Source organism: Sphaerodactylus townsendi, linkage group LG02 (assembly GCF_021028975.2).
Source record: "Sphaerodactylus townsendi isolate TG3544 linkage group LG02, MPM_Stown_v2.3, whole genome shotgun sequence".
In the NCBI taxonomy this organism is placed as follows: domain Eukaryota; kingdom Metazoa; phylum Chordata; class Lepidosauria; order Squamata; family Sphaerodactylidae; genus Sphaerodactylus; species Sphaerodactylus townsendi.
The window spans coordinates 87,503,996-87,522,206 of record NC_059426.1 but is presented as its reverse complement, the minus strand read 5'-3'; the positions used below and the strand labels follow the sequence as shown (position 1 = coordinate 87,522,206).

The following is an 18,211-nucleotide window of genomic DNA, read 5'->3' as shown; positions in this document are numbered from 1 at the left end:
AGTTTAGAAAAGAGGAGACTAAGAGGGGACATGGTGGAGGTTTCTGATAATTATATATAGGGTGGAAAGAGTGGACAAATAGAACTTTTCTCTCACCTGGAATATTGTGTACAGTTCTGGGCACCGCAATTCAAGAAAGATATTGACAAGCCGGAATGGGTACAGAGGAGGGCAGTCAAAATGGTAAAAGATCTGGAATCCATACCTTACGAGGAGAGACTTAGGGAGCTCAGATGGGTATGTTTAGTTTGGCGAAGAGAAGGTTAAGAGGTGACATGATAGCCATGTTTAGATATTTGAACGGATGTCATGTTGGTGAGGGAGCAAGCTTGTTTTCTGCTGCTCCAGAGACTAGGGCCAGGAGTGATGGGTTCAAGGTGAAGGAAAAGAGATTCCACTTAAACATCAGGAAAAACTTCCTGACAGTAAGGACTGTTCGACAGTGGAATGCACTACCTTGGAGTGTGGTGGAGTCTCCTTCTTTGGAGGTTTTTAAAGAGAGGCTGGATGGCTATCTGACAGGAGTTCTTTGACTGTGTGTTCCTGCATTGCAGCGGAATTGGACTTGATGGCCCTTGGAGTCTCTTACAATTCTATGATTCTATGATTCTCTCCCCAAAATACATAAGAGCTTTCATTGAAGCTAATGGCTGTAGACACAGAATGGGCTGAAGGAAATATTTATTTACACAACAACTTATTAAAATATAGAATTCAGGATGTAGTGTTGGTCTCAGACAGCTGTTTGGTGTTAGATGCCCCTAGGCTGGGCCCAGTTGCATGGTGCCAGTTGCTGCTGGGTGAGGACCAGTTGCTCAGTGCCAGCCACCAAGCCAGGCTAGGCCCAGCTATGCAGAGCTAGCCACCTTCGGGCTGGACTCAGATGTGCAATGCCAGCTGTCACTCAATAATGACACAATGATGTTGTGGTTGCCTAACAACATTAGATCATTCACTTTTTGAAGGTATAGGCTTTCCTCCTATCATTTTGGGAGTGTTAATCCCCCATTTTTAAAATTTTCAGATTTTTCTGCAAACTTGACCATATATAGGGTCATGTTGAGAATCTATATATCGAATTCCCAACTCTACTCCCTGACACTGTGGATAAATCCACACATGGGGGCAGTTTGACCCCCAATAGGTTTTTCTGCAGACTTGGTGGGCCCTCTAGGCCTGCAGAAATCTCTGAAAATTACATATGTGTGTGTTTAATGCCTCTGATTTTTAAAAAGAGCATTCTCTGCACATATGCATGGAACCCTACTTGTTAGATATATTGACAAGTGAGGACCTGTGAGAAACTCATGGGGGTATTTCCCCTCTTTAATTCTTTTCCTACCCCTCACCCACTAACACATGTCCTCACCCACTTCTTCCTCCCCATTGCTTTTTTGGCTAATTGAAAAGTGGATGTCATATCAAATTGAAGAGCTGGTAGGAACACGTGGCTTTGGAGATTTTATTTTGCTTATGTGTGTGTATTTTCCCTTCACATTGGCACTCCTGGGGAAGGAAGAGATTAAATAAAAAAAGGTGCTTAGCAGTGGCTGATTATGCACATGTTTGCTGCATGGTGGGGGCAAATGTCAATTGCAGCAAGATTTCTTGTACAGATGTACTTCTTTGGACCCTGCTTTCACTTTTCATTCTCTCTGTGGCAAGCGAGACCACTTCTAGAACAATTTTAAATTTGCTTCGCATCCCGAAGGGCAGATTTGCCAGTAAGCACAGCTTTGCCCTGGACACTTTCCCTCCCCCCACAGTTAGCCTGCCTACTCCCTCGCGCTGACATCCATGCCTTCCCTCTTGTTTCCTCCCCCCATGGTAGCAGCTCCTTCAAGTGAAAGAAAAGAAGCTCACTCACCCTCGGCACTGATGTATCAATATGTCAACATAATAATAACAACAGAGAGTGCTTGGAAATAACAAGCCTGTCTGTCCTCCAGAGGCAGCAGCAATAGCAGGGAGTGGGGCAAGGAGGAGAAAATATCAGGTCAAAGGCATGGTCCTCTTCTTTAACAGCATGTGGTCCAGATAATTGTTTTACTCTTTCATTTGGGGAGGCATTATTTTTGGAACAATAATATTGACAAAAGTGCAGTTTAAAGATTAAACCAGCAATCTTGACTACCAAGTGTAATCAGATCTATGCCTTTAAAAATAAAAATAAGAGCCTTTAAGATCTGTGTCTTTAAGAATAAGTTGATGAGTGGAATTAGGAGAACCAGACTTGGAGAGTTCTCTGCAAAAAAACTGCGCACCCAGGAAGGAGTGCTTCCTTGCATGTAAACAGAAAAATATGAGAACCTACTGTAAGCCCACTTGCACAGAAAAGAGTCCCAAGGTAAGCATTCCATGCATAATGGACCAGTGTGAAAGTAGGTAGAGGGAAGTTGAACTATTCCTATTTCCTTTCTTACCAGAAGATCTAAGTGCGGTAAGTAGTTCTTTGATAGAAGAGAGAGTTCTGTGTTTCTGCAGTGGAAAATAGTCCCTTGGTGTTGGGGAGGGGGGAGGGTTGGATGGGGTTTGGGATGGCTGGTGCCAGCCCGAGCTTAGTGTTTGGGGCAGGGGAGGGTTGGAGGGGGAGGAAGTGGTGGTGGATGATTTCTCAATTCTACTTATATCTTTCGGTGGGACAGAGTATAGCTTTTGGTAGTGAGTGTGTGAGTGAATGACAGAGAGCGAGATATACATTTGTATGCAAATTCTCTCTCTCTCTCTCTCTCTCTCTCTCTCTCTCTCTCTCTCTCTTGTTATGCATAAAATTGGAGTTGTGAGAAATCCATAAGTAATCAATATTATAATATAGCAAACAGAAAAAGGGAACTTGCTTTAAAAACATGTTTTGCAGAAGTATTTGTAATAAGCTTGCTGAAAACTACTAACTGTAACGGGAAAACACGCTTAACCGCAAAGAAAGGAGAAGTTAGGACAGGAAGCCTTCTGGGACCAGGGGGACTTTACAGGAACAGTATAAGATATTGTTTTGCTGAAATTGCTAGAATAACATGTTATTCAAAGAAAGCAGAAGTTACTTACGAGAAATAACTGCCGAAAACAAGCTTGGGGCTTTCCAGGGTGGGGGCTATGTGCGCAAAAGATTTGTAATACCATGTCCTTAAATATGAACTGAGTTGCATCTCAGGCTTCAGATTGACTGGGCTCTCGGGTCAGGTCAATCTCCTTCTGCAGAAGTGACCAATAAATGCTACCTGCTGCCAAGTTATCTGATCGCCTGTGAGTAATACTGAAAGGGACTCCTTGATTTATTCCCATAACAATTGGCCTAACAGGGACCTCTCTAAAGAAGAGAGGGCTCCCAACGTGCCCGCTTGGGCATCAGGAGGCTTTGCCCCCTCTTGACCGAACAGAAAAGGATCGGATTGAAAGGGAATCGAGCAGGTGCACCCGAACCACTTTCGTTCGGCTCACTCCCCTTTCATAGCCTTTCCGTTTCTCTACGTCAAGAACCCTGAAAGATCGGTAACAGCATTTAGCAAGCCGGCTCCTATCAAAATCAGACGTCTACGGATCTGGAAACAAGGACTGATCCATCAAACTCCACCCCTAGAAGTTGCAGTGCATACGTTCCAACCGGGTGACTGGGTCTTCATTCGTCGGTGGAGGACTGAGCCATTGCGGCCACAGTGGGAAGGACCCTTTCTTGTCCTTCTGGTCACGGAAACAGCGGTCCGAACAGAAGAAAAAGGCTGGACTCATCACTACACCGGTTAAGCTCTGCACCCCCCTCCTATCTCGGCCTCCTGAACTGTTTTATGACTTTTCCAACCTCCCACACACTTCGAATTCGTTGTCTACAGAGAGAGACAATCCCGATTGGACTCCTGAACGTCGGTTTGAACAATTTGCATGTGTATTTGAAAATATTGCCTGTTATCCCTTCGGTCCTGTGTTGGTACAAGACGGGAGTTGCTATTGTCAGGATATTGAAAATTGCAAGGTGGTCATATGCTGCGTTGTTGGTCTAGGAAATGACTGGAATGTAAACAGTCAGCAGAATTGTAAAAGGCTCTGGAGCCCTCTGTCTGGGTCAAGGTCTGCAGTGATTGGCATGTAACAGCTCAGCAGAATTGTAAAGGTCGGAGCCTCTGTCTGGGTCTGCAGTGATTGGCGTATGTAAACAGTCAGCAGAAGTGAAAAGGTCACAGGCCAGGGATACGATTAGATCATCTAGCTAATGATTTGGCTGGACAAACTATATAAGAAGACTGCAAAGCACCAATTCAGTACCTCCCCTTCACCCTTCAGGTTTGGGGCTCAGATAGTTGTCAGAGTAGAGAGTGGATAGTTATTGTTATTTTTTTGTTCCTTTGAGAAACAAGAGAGATAAAAGTATTCCCTGTTGGAACCAAATCTACTGTCTGAGTGTTTCTTTGTTTTCTTATAATTGCAAGCAGTTACCTCCCTGTTCTAGCAAAGGGTGAGTTGGCACCTAGTCCCTTCCGCTGTGCACTAGGGCCAAATAATACCTCTGCTGGCTATGGGCCCAGTATCCCAAACCACTGAAGCTAGAGAGTGTCAAGGCAGTGTGGACATCGCATGACATCCACCATGTGCAGTTTGCCTTTTGAACGGCTGGGACTGCAGGGAACTACTCAGCAATGGAGTGTGAAAATGCAGAGCTTTTCTCATACTTGAAGATTTCCTATGTGGGCTGTAGTCAGAGACCCACACCAACCCAGGCACAGCAGCAGAGCAGAGGGGCAGATGCCAGAGCCAAGCATGGCCCATAATGTTGGCTATTGTGGAAAACTCCCAGCTCATCTATCTACTGGCTGCTGAGAAGGCTTCTGACTGCTGGAAGGTGTTGAAGGACCTGGTACCTAGACGCAGACCTGCTTGGTTCCAAGGTAATCTCTTGACCAGACGCTTATACAATTTTGAAGCTGAAAAGGGAGGTGAAAATGTGGGCCAACCATGTCCAACAGCCAAGTCATGCATACACTCATTCTGGGTCGGTATTGGAAGACAGAGGGTACATGACTTTCACTGAACAGCATAGGGGCCTATATTGTCCCATCTTCCCTAGATGACAGCTGGGACAATTTTGTCTATAGTATGCAGAGCATAAAGGAAGATGATTTGACTCTAGACTATGTGGACTGCACGGCTTCTGGAGCTCCAGAAACAAAGAGAGTTTTGCCTTGAAGCCACAGCCAGAGAGAAGCCTGCTGTTGCTCCAGGAGGCAAAAGTGAAACCCAGCTTTCCTGAACTGTCCAAGGTCATATGCAGTTCGGCGGCTGCTTGTTTCGCTTGTGGTTCTACTCAACTCATCTTCTCTCCGAATGCCCACTGGTGAAGGGGGGGGAGAAGAAGGGAGCCAGCGCTAAAGGACAAACGGGAAGAGGAAAGAAGGAGCAATCTACTTGGACGGCATTGCTGAGAACCATGTCCAGGAGAAACCAACTTGGCCATCTGGCTCTTGGACCTGCCCGTCTGTAGAGCATGTCGTAAATGGTCTCACATCACCCATGGCTGGACTGAGGGGAGTCCCAAGGCAAGTGTGAAGCATGCCTCAGCTTGGCCAATGGATCACTCGAAGGTTGCTCACGCTTCTGCAAGGAACTGCCTACATACCATGCCTAGGGTAAAAAAAGTTGCAAAATGTGTTGTGTGTTCATGGACTGGGTTTTTGTTTGTTGAGAGTCCCAAGTTTAGCTGGAACAAGGGTACAAAAAACTATATTTGATAGACAGGGTTGTACAGTATGGCAGAATGACATAGAGTGTGCAAAAGGTACACTCTGCGACAAAATGTATGTTATGACTGGATAAAGGAGCAAAATGAAAATGTAATGAATGTTTCAAGTCTAGCTAATAAGCCTATGCATGATGATTGTGTGTACCCATCTTCACAGAGTCCTAGGATTGATGCAAGTTTTGCCACCATCAAAGCAGCCATGGCAAAGTATGTGGGATTTGAGTGTAAAAGCCTCCTTGCAAAGCATTCCCTAGACTGTTCAGTCTGTAGTGGGTTAAGGTGAAATCCCATCCAATCCCCAAAAGAGTTGACAGACAAATGGAAAGACCATTTGAACTAGTCCATGCAGACTTAGCTGGTCCTTTCCAATCAAGCCGTTTGTTAAAAGTACCTATATATATATTTCTGCTGATTGGATGATTATAGCAGATATTCTTACTCTGCTTGGTTGTTGAAATCTAAGGATGAAGCACTTACAAGGTTTAAGGAATGGGTCTCAATGATTGAACGGAGGTTCCCTCACAAGGTGGCTTTAGCCCTGCAATCTAGACAGAGGCGTGTGAGTTCATGGGGGAACAAATTCCAAACATGAAGCTGACATTAAGAAAGGTATTAGCCACAGGAGAACAAATAAACCGTTCAGTCCCGGCTGAAAATGGCGCATATTGAGAGGAGACTAGGTGCATTCTTCAAACGCACGCGGGATTGCATGATAAATGATGCCAAGGTTCCATTCCATTTCTGGGGAGAGAGGCTGTCTTACGCTGCCAACACATGTAATAAACAGGTTGTGGAGTTCAAGTATCAATGAAAACACCATTTTTTCAGGAATGTTTGGCAAAAGGCCTTCCCTGAAACACCTTTAGAATATTTGGGAGTTTTGCTAACGTCCTCATTCCCAGACACAGCAACGTACAAAACGGAAAAAAAAGGACAAAAGCAGCTGGCAGAGACTGCGCTTTGTAGGATATCGCTAGAATACCAAAGGCTGGTAGATTTTCATTGGGTCACATGGAAGAATTGCTATCTCACGTGAAAAGCCAACTTTGAAAAGCATACATGGTTGGGGAACATGTGCTAACTTCAAAACTCTGAAGTGTTCTTACCCACCAGTAAGCCATGACACAGTACCTAGTGACAGCATCGACAACCCCCACTCCTGTTCAAGGTCACACATCTGTCTCCGGGCCTTAAGCAACAACAACAGAGAAATACAGTGATGGAGTGACTATTGTGGGAAGGAAGCCAGGAGAGGAGGAGGGGGGCTGAGCAAACTGGAGAAATAGCTATACCCACCTAGATCAGAAAGTAAAGAGCAAATAAAGGCATACCACCAAAAAGTTTTATGGTACAAGAAGTGAGAGTGTGCCCATTAGGGACAGAACCACAAGGTTTCCATGATAGGTTGAAATGTCCACCGGAGGAACAGGACAAATGGAATTAGGCTATTGACAATGAGTTTGAATCTTTGGTGAACTTAAAAGTGTTTAACATTGTTGATAAACTTACTGATAAGCCGATCATAGGTGCAAGATGGGTATACAGGAAGCTTAAACCTATGCAAGACCCTCGGAAGCGAATTTGGTAAAATATAAAGCAAGATTAGTCAGCGACAAGGCTCTCTCCTCAAACAAAGTTTGGACAGTTAAGGACTGGGTTGTCTTTAGACCATGCAACTCCACTGCAAAGGCAGAATCCATGAGATTAGTGTGATTGCTCTGGCTGAGCAAAGAGGACTTTAAAATGAGGCACTTTGATTTTGAAACAGCTCTATTTAAATGCAGATTTGGCAAGAGAGGACCATATACATGAAGCAAGCACCAGGTTATGAGCATGAACAAGTTGATAAAGTTTATAAAGGCTCAACAAAGCTTTGTATGCGGGCTGGAAAACAGTCAGCCAGATGTTGGAACAGGTGCATTACACAAAGCATTATGTGTGAAATGAAATTTGACCAAAGTGTGGCCGGATGCCTGTATATATACCCTCAGAGGTATCTGGTGATGAATGTATCATTTTGATGATTTATGTTGATGATCTCTGTGTGGTTGTGTAAAAAAACAGACAAACCAAATCCTCAAACAACTTTTACACTGAGAGTTGAGTAAACACTTTGCTCGAAAGACTTGGGGTATCTAAAGCAATACCTGGGTCATTCAAGTCGTAAGTAACTGAAGCGATGTGTTTCTGGACACACAAAACAAAAAGAGATAGAGGGTGTCAAGTACAAAAAAAGCTGGTCTGCAAGAGATGCCAAAGTGGCACAAACCCCAATGGTGGCTGGATTGATTTTGTAAGCAAGATAACAGCAAAGCATTTGAAAGGCAAGACCTATATCGCCTCTCCTTCTTAATTGGTAGCCATAGCCCGTTGCACATTGCTAACTGGACAAGACCAGACATAGGCTTTATGCTGTAGGTTTATTTTTGCAGAACAGTTGCAAAACCTACTGAGAAAGAACTGGCAGGGGCCAAAAAAGAGTAATTGCTACTTGAAGGGAACTGCTAACCGTTATGGTTTACACTTTTCTAACCAAAACAATAAGGACTTAGTGGTGTATCTGCGGACAGCCTACATATTTGCAGAGGACCCCAGGATGTAAGTCATAGTGAGTGGTTATTATATGCAATATGGCAGTTTCATCCGATTTGTTGGAGATCACCAGGAAACAAAACAACTGCTCGCCACTTCAACCTGGGCTGAGGTGCAGAGTATGTGGCTTTTAATGAGGCATGCAATGAGCTACTAATGGGTCATGCAGCCATAAAAGACCTGGGTGAGAAATGTGAACAACCTTATAACGATAGTTTTTTTTTTGAAGAAGACTCACAGACATGTATATAGCCATTGGCAGAGAAACTAAAAACCTTAAAAGTAAAGTCGCGGTATAAACATGTAGCTGTGAAATTCCAAAATGTAAAACAACAAATCCGATAAGAAGTCAAATCATGATTAAGTTGTAGTATTCTGTGAATCATCTGCAAACATAGCCCGAGCATCTTAACAAAGCTTTCATTACCAATACAAAACATAATGACTTGGTTGGTCGTTTGGTCTAATAGCGGTAGATGTACAATTATGGCAAGCGACTCTGGTACAAAGTGAGCAAAATAAGTAACTCTGTGTACTGACCATGTACCCAACTATGTAAATGAGTGTAAATAATGTGAAATGACTCTTTTGTTTGTAATTATTTGTTAGTAAATTTTATGTAATGAGGCAACATTTCAACGAGATATGAGAAGGTGTGTCAGGATATTGAAAATTGCGAAGGTGGCTTCACATGCTGGTCTAGGAATGACTGGAATGTAACAGTCAGCAGAATTGTAAAGGTCGGTCTCTGTCCATGGGTCTGCGTTACCGATTGGCATGGTAACAGTCAACCCAGAATTGTAAAGGTCGAACCTCTGTCTGGGTCTGCAGTGATTGGCATGTAACAGTCAGCAGGCAGAAAAGGTCACAGCGCCAGGATGCATTAGATCATCTAGCTAATGATTTGCTGGACAAAACTATATAAGAAGACCGCATACCCAATTCAGTACCTCCCTTCCACCCTCTTCCAGGTTCGGGCTCAGATAGTTGTCACAGAGTAGAGAGTGGATAGTTATTGTTATTTTGTTCCTTTGAGAAACAAGAGATAAAGTATTCCTGTTGGAACTAAATTCTACTGTCTGAGCAGGTTTCTTTTTTCTATATACCCTTCGCAAGCAGTTACCTCCTGTTCTAGCAAGGGTGAGTTGGCACTCTAGTCCTTCCGCTGTGCACTAGGGGCCAAACAGAAATGCCATTGAGAACTGGGTTTGGCAAAAGCATGTGAATATAGAGAGGAAGCATCTATTTTGGGGGGCTAATACAGGCACTTATAAAGCCAAATTGGTGAAGGAAGACATAATATTTATTTAAAGGAAAGGATTTTTATTTTAGCTTCTATTATCAAGGCGTTTAGCTACTAACAAGAACCCGGGTAAAGACGATGGAGTAACCTTGCTGTCTGGACAATTAGCGCTCAAACAGGTTTTGGCGATAGCTGGGGATCTAGTTATATACATAATTCCCTTTGGGAACATTTAGTCCCTTTGTGTGTGTCGTAAGGGGGTGAATATTATACCAAACATAAGGGAGCTTAATTAGGAAAGCAATAGAAGCAGCCACAAATTCCCCATGCAAACTTATCTTAGCTTAATTTATAATATCGAAAGTGGTCTTCTATGCTGAGAGATTTCAGAACATAGCAAGGCAGCTTGAAGCTCCAAGTTCTTCGGTAGAGGCCCTGGAACCACATGCAACTGGTCCCTTTTATGTGCTTACTGGGAATGGTATAGAGATTTGAATTTAGAGAACTGCTGAACACAGGTGGCAGGGTAAAATACTAGTAGCAAGACGAAAACCTGATGTATATATTGCTAGTTTACCTGCATCTGTAATAGCTTATTACCAACAGAGGCCAGGAAAGCCGCTTAGTGAGAGCGTGGTGGTACCGGAGGCCATCTCGATTGTGTTTTAATTGGGTCTGTACCCATTACCAGTCCCTTCTTTAGTCAAGATTTTGCACCGCTTCAATATTGTGGAGTGTCAAGACATTATCGGTAGGCCATACCTGGGTCCCCCCTAGAAAGGGAAGGAGAGGAAGAAAGGAAAGACAAAAATCCTTCCAACTGAAATAATTCAAGAAAGCCAAAATGCAGAGAAATGATAATGTGTAGCTCAGGATATTCTTGCTCTCAACACGTTGTTTCTGCAGAGACACTCAATCCCAGGTCGGGTGGCATCGCTAACCAGTTCCACCTTCTTGTAGTCTGAACACCAGTAGGGCCCTGAATGTCATCTGAATGCTGGTTGTGTAGCCAATCGGCCCTGCCATCAGGATCAGGGAGGGTGGCCTCTACTACCCTCCTCAGCCCCTTAGCATTGGACGCCTGGAACGATACATTATGTGCAGGAGCCACCAATCCTGAAGTGGGATTGCAAACTCTCACACAGAAGGAGTAAGTGACCCAACCCGTGATTGTTTTAATCATCGGCTAGCATGGAGTGCTGGCTAAAAGCTCTCTGCCTGCAGTGGCAGATGATGAGTAGGAAATGAGGAGGTCGGAAACACTGGCCTCCAAATGGATAGATATAGAAAAAGACGAGGAAAAACCGAAAACGAAAATAAAATTTAGAATAAGGTCTCAGTATAGAACCCCCCAAGAGTTCAAAAAGGGAGATGTTAGGATCCAGACACTGGATGGTAACTTTATACACCTTGTGAGAATTACTCCCAAACCCACCGAGCAACCGTTACCACCTACTGCAGCACCCGAACTAGTAGAGGACCTGGGAAGGTACCCCTCTTGTGAAAGGACCCTACTCATGTCCCAGGCAGGATTGATTTGTAGCGATAATCCTTGGCTTAGTACAGATCCCTCCTTTAATTGTTCAACAGACCTTGAACCATATCCAGGAGCTCTTTCCCTATATGACAACGTAGTGACTCCTTTTAATATGGTACATCTTCAGATAATATATGATATTAATTTATACATATATTCACTCCCTCCTGGAATTTATTGGCTTTGTGGTAATTTAGCACTGAAAATACTTCCACCAAGGTGGAAGGGAATTTGTACTCTGGGGACCATTGCACCAGGTGGGATGATTTATTACCCAAAAGATCAGCCCAAAGAAGCTTGAGGGAAAGAAAAGGATGCAATGGAGAACAAAAAGGGAAATAGGACCCCACACTGGGATAAGGACGATGACCCCTCAGAACACTTACCCTCACGGAAGGCACCGCTCAGCTATTGCATGGCCAGCTACCAACTTAGGAGTGGCATGGGAAATGTCAAACAATTAAGAATACTTGGTCTGCAATAAATTAGGAGAGGTCCCTGGCCAATGACACAGCAGACAGCTTGGCAAAAGCTGTGAAATAGGAATTGAATCCTTGGCTAGTGGTATCCCTTCAAAGCATGGAAATTGCTCTGGACCCTTTCTTTTAGTGCACAGGGGCTTTATGTTTCTGGTTAAATACAACCTGTTGTCACTATATCAACGAATCAGGTCAAATTGAAACAAATATAAAGAAACTACACAATATAGCTAAAGCAGTACATGCTACCTTTGAGGAAAACACAAAGACAGGATGGTGGGATTTCTGGCTCCACCAGTTGGCTTCCAGAACTGGGGGTGGATAAAAGATTTCATAATTGGAGCAATAGGTTTGGTGGCCATAGGAATTGTAATTTGCTGTTGTATTCAATGTTTGCCTTTGACCGGCCATTGCATCCCCTGCTCCGGGATCCCTAGGTTCCCACCGATTAGCCATGGTACAGTTAGGATGGAAAAAAAAACCCCAGGAGAAGCCTTTGACAGTGAGGATTCTCTATGCCTCCTTAAGGTGTCCAGATACTTCCAACCCTGTATGAAATGCGAAATACTAGTAAATGACCATGAAAGATTCAGCGCTATGAAAGTATGAAAGGTGATTTCTTCTACAAAGTCATTTGTAAAGAGAAGAACTGTGATCGTTGCTAAGTGAATAAAATTGAGTTGTGAGAAATCCATAAGGCAATCAATATTATAATATAGCAAAACAGAAAAAAGGGGAACTTGTTTTAAAAAAACATGTTTTGCAGAAGTATTTGTAATAAGCTTGCTGAAAACTACTAACTGTAAATGGGAAAAACACGCTTTAACCGCAAGTTGGTAAAAGAAAGGAGAAGTTATGGTATCAGGAAGCCTTCTGGGACCATCAGGGACTCTTTACAGGAAAGTGTAAGATATTGTTTCTCATTGAAATTGGCTAGGAATAACATATTATTCAAAGAAAAGCAGAAGCTACTTTACGAGAAATAACTGTCGGAAACAAGCTTGGGGCTTCTTCCAGGGTGGGTGGGCTATGTAAAGTGCAAAGATTTGTAATACCATGTCCTTAAATATGAGCTGAGTTGCATCTCAGACCTCAGATTGACTGGGCTTTCGGGTCCTGTTGATCTCCTTCTGCAGAAGTGACCAATAAATGCTACCTGCTGTTATCTGATCGTATGTGAGTATTATTGAAAGGGAATACTTGAATTATTCTCATAACACTCTCTCACTCACTCACTCTTTCTCTCACACACACACACACTCACACACACTGCAGTCACCTCCTGGTCTCTGCTTCCCATCTATCTTGCCTGTAGAGGTGGGGAACAGCTGCATAGCTGGAGGAGGCTTCCTGGAGCCCAGCAGCTTTGGAGCATGGACAGGGGAAGATCCAAGTCTGCCTTAGCAGTAGGCTGTAGCAAGACTCTCAGGGGGATGGAAGCAGCTCCTTCCCCTGCCTCCACTGCTTCCCCCTTTGGCTTTCTCAGTCCAAAGCACATCATCCACTCTCTTCCAAAATCTAATAAATGGACTGAACAGAAGTGAATTTTGTGCACAAGTGCAGACAATGATCCTCCATTTGGGGAGAGATTTAAACTCCCCTATCCATTCTTAAAAGTTTCCCTATTTTTCTTCAAGTCGAGAGGGGGAGTTATTTGGAGAAAATACCCCCTTGTTGTGGTGAAGGAGCTTGCATACTTCGATGATGCTGAGAATTATGCTGGAGGTAGTGCAGTGGCGTAGTGCGCGCACGTGGCAGGGGCATAGCGATGGTGTTTCAGGGCGTTCCAGGGTGGGGGGGGAGGCACTGTGGTGGGGTGCTGGGTGCGCGCATGCCCCAGGTGCAGTTCCCCCTCGCTCCGCCCCTGAGGTAGTGTATACTACCAGAAGGGTCTCCCAAGCCAGATGAGACTCAACTGAGAAACCAGACTAAGAGTGTCCACCAACCCATACAATATGGTGAAACAAATACACAGAATTCTATCATGCATCAGTCGTCATGGGGGTTAACAAAGGCCTCGTCACATGAGTGAGCATGTGTCAACAAGTGGACTACAAGCAGATCAACCACAAAAAAGAAAGAAGCATAGTACACAAGAAAATCATGCAATCATGGCTTCTTACTACAACTCACAGCCCCCCAAAAAGAAGATACTCAAAGAGAATTATGAACTTTGGGAATAACAATACTCGGATTTGAATATCACTGAGCTAAGACTGGCAGATCAAAGGCGATTCATCATACGGAATCAAGAGATAGAATTGGAAGAAATCCAGAAAATTATTATTATTGGTTGATTTCACAGCTGCCAGTTCTTTAGCTGGTTGTCAAACAACAACAGCTATTGTTGTTATTGAGCATTAGTTGCCACATTGTTATTATTATATATTATGTATACCAAAAAACAACAAACACATTTTAGTAGTAGTAGTAGTAGTAGTATTGATAAAAACAACACACAGATTTCATCACAACCTCCAGATAACTGGTTGGTGTTGGCCTTCTCTCTGCTTTGAGTTCTACCCTGGAACTTAGGAAGACATGATATATTGTTGTAAAAAAATGTTCTGCAGAGATTTAGTAGAGCAGCTTTCTGCATTTGGCAGACAGTGATTTTATTGATGTTAAGTTGTTAACGCCTTCTTGTAATCGATCTAGACCATATGCAAATTGGTTCTTCGATTCTTGCAGTTCTTCATTACCATTTTGTTTATCAGGAGTTCATATTTGTACCCCTGCTCCTTCTTTTGTTCCCTTTTTGCTTTACTGGCAGGATGTTATTTTCTTCCAAGTAGTCCAATGATGTTACCTGCTATTATGCCGGTGAGCAGTTTGAGCATTGCGGGCAAACATGTTATTGGCCTGTAGTTTCCAGGTGTTGTTTCTTTGGCTGGAACTTTCTGAATCAAGTATGGCTTCCCAGTTGTTAGCCATTAATCAATTTCACCATTTTGCATGGTTTCATTAAACTGCTTAATACTGGTTAGGTATTTGAGCCAAAAGCCATGCAATTGATCATGTCTTGGTGCCATCCAGTTTTTCACTTTCTCTGCCTTTTGGCTAAGATCAAGTGTAGTATCAGTTTTTCACTTTCTTGCTTCCATTTTTTATCATATCAGTTGTTATTTCCAGCTCTTGCATTTGTTTTTGGCCAACATCTTTCTCAAAATCTTTAATACACTGTGCCTTCCCGTTGCAATCCTTCTCATTTTCCCACAGATCTTTCCAAAACTGAAGTGTTGCATTTTTCTCTAGGTTTTTTTTTTTTTTTGCATTCAACATTGATCTTTGTGTTGAGGGTTTGGTAGAAAGTCTGCCTCTTGGTCTGACTCCAAATTGCTGATTTTGGTCTGTACCTCGAATGTTTCCTTTTGCTTTCCATTCCCTCTTTCCATTTTTTCCTTGCTGTGGCTGTTATTTGTTGGTTTGGTGATCTCCAGTGCTTTTTCTAGTCAGTACCTTCTAATTAGTTCTTTCATGATCTTGCCATTCTTTGATCTCTGTTCCTTCATATTTTTCAGGTTATTGGCATCTGATTTTAGTTTTTTGACCTTCTGTTCCAGTCACATTTTCCACTTTGGTTTTGATGGTTGATTTATCTTGGGTTTAGGTATTTCAATGCCGAGTTCTCTTGTGACCAATACTGCAGTAACTGTTACATGTGAGCTGATTGGTTTGTTTGATGGAAATTGTTTCAGTTGTCATCAGTGCCATGTTTAAATCCCTCATTATGGGTGCCAGGTCATTTTGGGGTACCATTTTCAATGCTGGCAGCCAATGTCTTTCCTCATTTGATTGTCCATAGTGGATGATCTTTTCTCTTAGTTTTTTTTTTGTTTTTTCCATGGGGATTTCCTCTGGTTGTTGTACTATTATTTCCTCCCCTATACTGGCATTTTCATCAAGCAGTTCTACTATTATCTCTCTCCTGTTGTTTCTGGGGTATGTACTGTTCTTTCTTCTGGTGTTACAGTTGATTTTTTTCACAATTTTTCTGTATTTCTTCTCTGTAAACACATTATTCCATATGGTGAATTGCCTTTGATCTGCCAGTCTTTGCTCAGTGATACTCGAAACTGGGTAGTGTTGTTTCCACAGTTTGTACATTCACTTCAAGTACTCTCTTTTTTCTGGGTCTGAGGTGTAGTAACAAGCCATGATGGCACAATGTTGGTGATAGTCACTTTCTTGTCCTTGATCACCATGATGTCCATGCCAACACTTTGTCTGTTTGGATTCAAAAGTCTCACAGGGACTTTTTATTTTATAATAATATGTGCCAACACTTGTCCATTTGGATTCAAAATTCCCCCAGGATTTTGACCTTCTCATTTTTCATTATTTTCTCTGGACAATGTACCCACCAGTTTTTGGCTTTTCTTATGTTGTAATTCTCACATAATAAATAATAAATTATTATTTTATTACTACTACTATTATAGGAGATTATAACTACCGGTAATACTTTTGTTTTGAAATCTTAGGCCCACTTCACTACAGCATCTTTCTTCTTTTGATAAGTTAACAGTCATCTGTTAACATATCAACAGAAGGAAATTGTTATAGTTAAGTGGCCCCTAAGATTTCAAAACAAAGTCCTAGTTATAATATCCTGGTAATGGTGGCAAGGGGATTACTGATTCTGCAGAGGGCATTGCCTGAAAATCAAACGGGAAAGTTGAAAGAAAAAATTTAATAAAAATCCAGACCATTATTACAACTTTTGGAGTTCACTGGAGTGTACACAGTTGTTTATAGCATTCCACAAAATTTTATAAAATAGTTGTGATCAGAATTAGATTTTTTGTTTAGTTGGTAGTAAATCCTCCAGGTTAGTTCAGAAAGGCCATTTAGGTCCAAGCAGTTTGACATAGACTCCTTAAATCACTGCCATAGCCCTCTGACATGTAATATACTCTTCTGATGATTAGATTGTAAATGGAAAATATAGTCAGCATTAACACAACCAAAAATGAACAGGAGCTAACCTGCCTGCCTGCGTACATAGCTCCTTTATAAGGCCTAATTTTATCTCTGTTTTAAAAATGACAGGCCAAAAAATGTTTTTCAAGCACAAAATGATTAGCTATTTCAGGTTTTCATCTTTGATGCTTTTCAGAGTATGTTTCCCTATGCCTGAACTTTGTCTCATTTATGATTTCATATGTGTGAACAAGAAAAACAAAAAAGAGACATGTATATTAAAAGATGGTGAACAATTTTTTCTCTCATCTGCAAATAAATATTTTAAATGAAAATAGTGAGGATTTACAGGCATTTTATCAATAACAGATATTCTAGTTATTGGTTTTCTGCATAGTTTAACTTTCAAAACAGCCTCCTAGAGATGGAGTGTTTTTTGAAAGGATTTAACTTGAACTGATGTACGCTGAATATTCTGGAGCAGGGGGTGTCAAATTTGTCATAAGGGCCAGATATGACATAAATTTGACTTGGTCAGGTTGGGTCTGGAGGGGCAGGGTAGCTGCGTAAGCTGGCTCCAGAACCACACTGTGGGGATGCCTGAACTGATGAGCCCACAGTAGGGTGGGGTGGCTGCCTTTAGAGGGCTTATCTGGGAGCAAGGGGAGGAGTGAATTGCCTCTACTGGCTTGTGGGCCTGATAACCATAGGGCTGGATCCAGCCCCCAGGCTGCATGTTTGGCACCCCTGTTTTAGAATGTAGTGGTAGCATATTAACTTTAACACATGGCTTTATTATTATAAAATAAATTTGCCATTTGCTTTTTAATAAATACACAGGTGACAATTATATAATTAATGATTAGGCAAGTTAACTAAATATAACCTTTATATTCTGAGACAATGTACCTTTATTACGCACTGACAAACAACACAGAATAGTTGTCTGCATCTTCTTGCATTTGTGCACTTGCTGTGGGCTTCAGGTTGACAACTGCTGGTGACTGAAAAAAACCAGGTCTAGATGGACTCTTCATCTGATCCAATATGGGCTGCCCCTATGGCTTCCAATCCATGTGGAAAAAAACATGTCTTATTCCAAAGATGTTTTTTTCTGTTCTGAAATAATCACCAGCAAATAGATACAAGGGAAAATATCAAAGAGACTAAAAAGGGACTGAGAGAGGGACTAACAATTCTGCAGAAAGTGAGAGCCTGCTGTTTCTATTTATTTGCTTTATTCTTTGTTGCCAAAAAGCAAGATGTATGTGTGAATATCCTTAGTAGGACTCATTTAAAAAAAATGGCCTCTCACTCCCTCTTGCCAGTTACCAGGCTGTTGTATTTAATTCAGGCAGAGCCTCTGTGCAGTTGTTCAGATTAGATGCCAATTGCTACCTCTCTGCTGTAAAGCTCAAGCACCCAAAACCTTAACAAGAAAATGAAAGCTCCTATTTTCGCATTTCAATTAAAACTGAAAAAGATGTTTAAGTATTGGGAGACACTGAAAGAAATTCTGCAGTTTGAAGATACTTCAACTTAACTGCTAATTGCAGGGGACCAGTAATGGTAAATTTTTGCACTGTATTAGCTCTGCCTACTCCATGAATAATTTGTATACAAAAAGTAGCTTTAGGATTTTGAAAATCTATTAAAGGAAAGCTATACAGTATTTGTGGCTTACTCACGCACATCTAATGCAGGAAGCA

General features: G+C 42.2%; 1 pseudogene; it reads left to right on the top strand.

Annotated features, from left to right (window-relative positions):
* The first annotated feature begins 14,618 nt into the window (after positions 1–14,618).
* Positions 14,619–14,700, top strand: LOC125427598 (annotated as a pseudogene).
* Positions 14,701–18,211: the final 3,511 nt, after the last annotated feature.